The sequence below is a fragment of the Daphnia carinata genome, chromosome 5, assembly GCF_022539665.2.
Source record: "Daphnia carinata strain CSIRO-1 chromosome 5, CSIRO_AGI_Dcar_HiC_V3, whole genome shotgun sequence".
Classification (NCBI taxonomy): domain Eukaryota; kingdom Metazoa; phylum Arthropoda; class Branchiopoda; order Diplostraca; family Daphniidae; genus Daphnia; species Daphnia carinata.
The window spans coordinates 875,906-882,741 of NC_081335.1; the positions used below are offsets into that span (position 1 = coordinate 875,906).

At 35.4% G+C, this 6,836-nt stretch overlaps 2 long non-coding RNA genes across 2 annotated transcripts; both read left to right on the forward strand.

The window, feature by feature from the left end:
* Positions 1 to 2,913: 2,913 nt before the first annotated feature.
* Positions 2,914 to 4,486, forward strand: LOC130696306 (uncharacterized). The gene is made up of 2 exons (XR_009002592.2): positions 2,914 to 4,037; positions 4,115 to 4,486. It is a non-coding gene; the product is annotated as an uncharacterized LOC130696306 (long non-coding RNA).
* A 1,149-nt stretch (positions 4,487 to 5,635) lies between these two features.
* Positions 5,636 to 6,517, forward strand: LOC130696310 (uncharacterized). Its single transcript, XR_009002596.1, has 4 exons — positions 5,636 to 5,748; positions 5,802 to 6,070; positions 6,141 to 6,324; positions 6,387 to 6,517. It is a non-coding gene; the product is annotated as an uncharacterized LOC130696310 (long non-coding RNA).
* Positions 6,518 to 6,836: the final 319 nt, after the last annotated feature.

Below are 6,836 nucleotides of genomic sequence, written 5' to 3' on the forward strand. Positions count from 1 at the left end.
GTCGATTTCTTTCGTTTTTTTTTTTTTTTGCGTGTGTGGTTGCCCCTTGTGTGCCGTGTTGTTTTGTTAGGTAATATGTAAAACGCCGGTAGAAAAATTGTCCTTTTTTTTTTTTTTTTTTTGCAATACGATACATACCCAGTCCGTTGATGTTTCGGGCTGTTGGATTCCGTCCACACAAAAAAAAAAAAAATCATTTTTTTTTCTTGTTGTTTTTTTTTTTTTTTTTCGGGGGGTATCAATGGCTAGTAACAATTGAAAAATTCGACAATGTTATTATTATACTTTTCTCTTTCTCTCTTGTCAGACCTGTTTTTTTTTTTCTTTCCCCTTCTACTCTTCTCCCATTCCTGAATGTCGTTTGTAATTATCGTGGAAAACAACAATAGCAAAAACAACAAAAAAAAAAAGGTGTTTGATGTCCTAGTTTTCTACGTTTATCTTCTGACTCCTCCCTTTTTCAATGGCCGTCGACTAACTATATCATTCGATTACCTTTGTTATTGGTTGTTTGAGAAAGGCCACATCTAAATGGCAATAGGATAGAATTTAAATTCTTTTTTGTTGATCTGTTTCATCAAATTTTTTATTATTTTTTTTTTTTTGGCCTACTGGAAGATGTGATGTATTTCTCGTGTTGAAGCTTTCGCGCTGGTGTCACTCTCCTGTCCTCGTTCATGTCAAACAATTGCAACAATCTCTCCCCTCTCTATTTCCATCTCTAAATCCTTAATCGTTTCGCATTCAAAGCTTTGAGCCTGATGGTTCCCGTCTGCCCACCCCGGCCAGTCTCTGATGAATCCAGCCATCCCCACATCCAACCAGATGATATCTTTCGTCTCTCTTGCCATGGAGAGAACGTTATTACACGCTCGATTACTTTATCTACCAACGGCAAACAAGCCAAAAAAAAAAAAAAAAAAAGAAAACGTTATCAGAATCCCATGAATGAGATTACACCAACAATCACCGAGCGAAGACAATTTAATTCTTTTTTATTATTATTATTTTTTTTTTTTTTTCCTCTTATAAGTTCAACATTTTCAAAGAGTGGGCCAAGAGGGGAAAGAAGAAAAACAAAAGGAAATTGAACAAAGAAAATCTAGAAAATTTTTTTTTTTTTTTGATTTTTTAAAGACATGGGTAAACACGTTTGTGTTTTTTTTTTGTTTTTTTTTTTTGCGTGTGTAGATTTTTCGATATTTATATAAAACAAAACCGCTAGACAGTTGATACCTTTGTAATAAATATAGAGAGAGTGGTGGCCTTATCTAATGACAAAACTAGGAAACTATTGATGACCTTTCCTTCTTATCCGTACTGGGGGGAGCAAAAGAATCTCAATTCATCCCGCGTGTATAATATTTAAAAAAACAAAACAAAATAAAATACTATGCGGGCAGAACAATCAACACACCCAACAACTAACGGGGTCCAGTACTAAAAAAGCAATGTATTTCGCAAATGCAGAAGATTGATAATCACGGAATGTTGGATCCGCGTGTATCTCAATTACTCTCCCTCTCTCTCTCTCTCTCTCTCTTTCTCTCTCTCGCACTCTCTTTGCTTTTATGTCTGAGGTTAAAAAATTCAAATTTGAAAAACAAAAAAATGTGTGACAGTTTTTTTTTTTTTTGAATCTATGATTGCCAATATGTTCAGTTTCCCTCGAAATTTGTTTTTATGCAATTTTTTTTTTTGTTGGTTTTCAAATTGTTCTTTATAGTTCCCATCTGACATTTGTGGCAATCCTTGTTTGTTTTTCGAATTCTGAAGTCGTTGCAGTCGATGGTCCGCGTTTCTGTTTCGAGTTTTTTGTGCTTTTTCATTTTTTTTTTTTTTTTTGAAAATGAAAATTTTTCGGGTCTCATTTTTCTTTTTTTTTTGTTCTAAAAAATATCTCCCTTTTTACTTCGTTTCTAGTTGCGTAATTATACTGTAATTTGGCTTTAATATTATCATTAAACCGTGTTCATCCAATTCGAATATCTTCGCGTTTTTTTTTTTTCAAAACTGTTCTTACTTTTTTTTGATATTTTAAGTACGTCGAAAACGACTTTCCCTTTTTTTTTTTGTGTGTGCGTGCTTGTTTCTCTATCCTTTCTTGGAAGGATCGGAATGGACAAAGAAGGTCGTCGGATCGATCCGTGAACGCTGGTACAGCCCCCCCCCCATTCTCTCTAGTTTCAATATTTAAAAACAAAAATTCAATTTGATTTAATTATCCTTGTGGCAGGTGAAGCTTTCACATCGTCACTGTTATCATTTTGCTAATTCTTTTCCCTCCTTACTTGCAGGAACGTATCACTAGATGGAGAAAGCGGATTAACCAGTCTATTGGTAAATGAATGTAATGAAAAAACATAAGCCCGGAAGGCATTTTTTTATATTGCTAATTTTTTTTTTATTTCAACAGGTTTGTCTAGTAAACAAAACATTTAGCGAAACTTTTTTTAAATCTAACATTTCGTATTATTATTTATTCAGATATACCTGTTAGGTATATGGCAGCTGTTTGAAGTATGGGCTTGCAATCCCGACCAGTGCCCCGTGTAATTGTATAGCGTCATTATCATCTCTCGTCGCATCTAATGAGCGAAACGTGCACGCTCATTATCCATTGAGATCCAATGCGTTGCTAATGAATCGGCCAATGTTTTGGTAGGCTTTGAACTACCACTAGACAAACTGGCCGATTTCACTTCAACACAGAGGTTAAACAAAAAAAAAAAAAACATGAAGGTTTTGCCCAATTGTTCATGGCCGTTGGCGAGACTAGGTAATTCTTTACAGAACTATGTTGTTTTTTCAAAACCGGTTAAACTTACGTTACGAAATATCGATATGGTTGTATTTTTTTTTTGTTCTCTATAAGGGCCTTGCATAAAAACAGGTTCTTTCTCGCTCTGATGGTTGGAATTAATGAGCCTTTGTTGACCGACGACGTGCTGCCTGTCGCAAAAATAAAAGAAAAATTTGCAGTCAAAACTATACATTTCGACAGGAAGCATCATTCCAATCGAACGGTATACTTCGATCCAAATAGAACAGCAGGATTTCGAAACTCCAAACGAAGAATATGTGATGGAAGTTTAATGAGGACAGCCCTGACTGGCTTTGCGACGAAATGTCAGAGATATGCTGTGAACGTGAAAACATGGTGGGAAAGTTAGTTGTGCAGAAAGCGGGACATAAATAGCATATCCTTTCTCAAGAATCCTGAAATGATTTCTCATCAGAATAGTGTATTATGGAAAAAGGATGTACCCCGTCGCCATTCTACGTGCCATCGATTTTTTCATCATTGTTCTATCTGTGACAGGTTAAAGCAGGTCAACGATCAATAGATGGCACCATCTCACAAGACCTTAGTTGGATTGAAAACCGTTATGTGCTACATATCATCTTTTTTAAGGCTTGTTTATTCATTTGACCTTAAACCCATCGGCGTTTATTTATCATGGTATGTACAGAAAAGCAACAATCACTTTTACTAAAACAATAACTTCTGGTAAAGTAGTAATGCCACATGTTTACTATAATGAAAGTACGTGTACTGTATATCCCTCGTTCTGTGCCCCATTTTGTTTTTTTGTTTTTTCACGATGATCTTTGTTGTCGCTACATCATAGTCTAGCAGACGGTTTCTTTTTCATCACAGTGGTTAAGCCGGTTCTCTCAGAAACCGGCTTAGGTCTTTTCCTGCCCTCGTTTCATTTATTTGGGTTGCTTAGTGTGTCTGTCTCCGTGATCAGTTGTTAAACAAGTGAAATCAGGGCGAAAATAACATTGCCTTTCAGCTAAATATTTGTTGAAATAGTATGCAAGATTTATGTCCAGTGGCCAGTTGCATTTGGTTCGTCAAGAACAGTACCACGATCGCTGAGTATTCTACAGATTTCGATTCTGCAAAGATGTTGAGCGTCTTATGGATTTTGTGGAACCCTATCGTTGGATCTTTACTGGCCAGTATTTTGGCCATCTCTTACTGGGTTCAAACTCGTTTCGAACGTCATAGTTGGCGAACCTACAATTTGGTGCGTATTTGTTTCCCGAGTTTCCAATGCTTTTCATAAAACTGTTAACGTCGTATGTTTCTTTGGTTGGAACACAGGTTCAGAGCCTCATGGGGGATTCGTTTTCTACTTTATGCTGGGGGACCTTCGGATGGGACTTGAAGGGTGAAATGCTTTTCCCGAAAACGATTGATTAGCTTCAAGCCAAAAAAAAAAAAAAAGGGAAAAAAAATTTCAAAAATCAATTTGAGCCAAACAGAAGATTCACATTATGGATATGACAAAAACAGATAAGTAAGCAAATTGAAAAAAAAAAAATGGACGTAGAAACGAAATCAACTGTACAAATATTTCTATTTTCGACCTGAAGAAAACAATGAACTGAGGAAATAATTGTTTAAATTTTTTTCAAAGCGTCGTTCCTCCATGTTATAATAAACTTTATCAGCACGTTTGTTGCTACAAAATTCTTTACTTGTTTATTTATTTATTGAAAACTTGTCTTAAATATAATGATGTGAACCTACCTACCGCTCTTTTCGAAACATTTCCAAAGGCAACCGTTTTATGTGTTTGCGTTTAGGGACTTCTCGACTAATCGAGTAGATGAGAAAAGGGGGGAGAACGTAAATGCAAAAAATGCTTGAATTCTTGCAGAAGCAGGAGCCTTCCCACTTTTGTCAAAATCGGAAAAAATCGAAATCTCTCCGAATGCGATGAAAATCCCACAGTATAATGAAAATTAAACTCTGATTTTGATTTAGCTATTAGTTTTCTCCTTAACTCAGCTGTTTTGAAAATAAAAGAAAACAAAGTATTAATAGTGACACTTTTTGAGCCATAGCGTACTGGCGCGCTAGCGTTATCAAATATTCGGTGTATTTCAAAAACGATTGACTTAATGAAACAAAGAACAATTTTCCCGGAATCAGCATTCAATTTTGAGTTTACCCTGTGATTTTCACCCAATTTCAATGAATATCGGTTTTATGCAGGTATAAATTTTAAGCCCGACCGACAAAATAAGCCCAACAAAATAAGCCCGACCAGAAGAAAACAAAGTGCTGTAAGTGACCCTTTTTTCCGCCGTAGCGCACTGGCGCACTAGCGTTTCAAATAATCGGTGTATTTAAAAACGATTGACTTAATAAAGATAACATACGGTTTTTTGTTAGTTTTGACAAGCGGAAAGTGTATTGCTTTCCCCTGAGGTGTATTGGTGTTGGTTCGTTGGAGCTTTAATAAACGAACGATGGTTACAATCATTGTATTATCCACAGTTAAAGTTCACTTTAAAACTGGAAATATTGGCACTCATCGAAGACACAGAACAGATCAACGTTAATATGACGTAATCCTGTTACATCTTAGCCGTTATACTGCGTGTAGTAAGTAGGAAATGTCTACCAACAAAATGATTAATGTTTGCTAGATTTTCACTGATGCCATTGATGTCTTCCAAATGTTTGAACTACATGTTTGGCTGTTATCTATGGCAATCCGTTTTCCCCGAAAAAAAAAAAAAAAAATTTCGTCAAAAAAAAAAAAAAAAAACACACTTTTTTCTTTTTTTCCGACACGTAGCCATCTACCGCTCAGACTCGTTATTACTGGCATAGGCAATTTCAGTCCATTGGATGCCATTCGCAGTTAGTTCACTAGCGTGGATGGAGAATAACGCGTGGCTGGAGGAACAATTGAAAAATGGATAAGATAATAAAACAAAAAAATGGTAAGTATAAACATTATTATATTGGTTTTCAATTATTAATTATTGTTTATTAGATCAAATTATGAAGCTACAGGCCCAGTTATTGGAACAACACAAAATATTAGATAACAACAAAGCTAAGGGTCGTAGGCCTAATACGTAATGATTCTATTTATTTGCTTTTATTCATTCGTGTTTTTTGGCTCAAATTTTGAGTCTACAAGCTCAGCTAAGGGAAAAGAACAAATTGGAACGGAACAGTTTCCAAACAGTGAAGGAGGTTTTTCCAAACTCATCCCTAACTGAACATGAGGATGAATTGGCATTAGGCGAACACAGTCAGGTACCTAAATTTTTCAAATAAGAATTCAAAATAAGTATAGAATTTTAACAAACAATTATTTATTGTTTAGTTATTCAGTCTACCACCTGACAGTGTGTTAAAGTTAAATTCTGTTAGTGCTGCACTAAAAGAATTGTTAGTAATAAGTCCATGCAGCAAAGGAAGTGAACAATTGTGGGACCGTATTTGGGCTGAAAATGGGTGTGGTATGGAAACCCAGAAATAGCATGAGTTCAACATAAAACATGAATTAGGTACTTTTCGGTTTTTTATCTATCGAAAAAATATTTTTAATGCTATTATTTTGCATTCACAGAATTTTAGCAGGGGATCAAGTCAAGTCTGGAAGTGTTACAGGATGGAAGAGTCAGCCTAAAGTTGAAAAAACACTGAGAGTGCATTACCATTAAGGTATGAGGTAAAGTAATAGAGTATGCAAATTGTCTAATGAGAAGTACCATCTTGTGTGAATGAATCCTGTGTAACAGCAATTCTTTATAGTTCTGTCACAGCTAGAAGCCTCAAATAATTCTGCTTCTCTTGCTAAAGAACAACTTGTCCTTTATGTTCACAGTGTTGGTGAAGCTGGGTACTTAAATGGCCCTAAAGATGTTTTAATTTTGCTGCCGTTGCAGAGATGAACATCAAACATGGACTCCTTAGGTATGAAAGGAATTTTCTTCAAATAATTTTGAATTTATGACGAAGAATTTCTCTTCCTTTTTGCCAACCAGGTGTAATCTACAAAAAAAATTTTATCCAATAG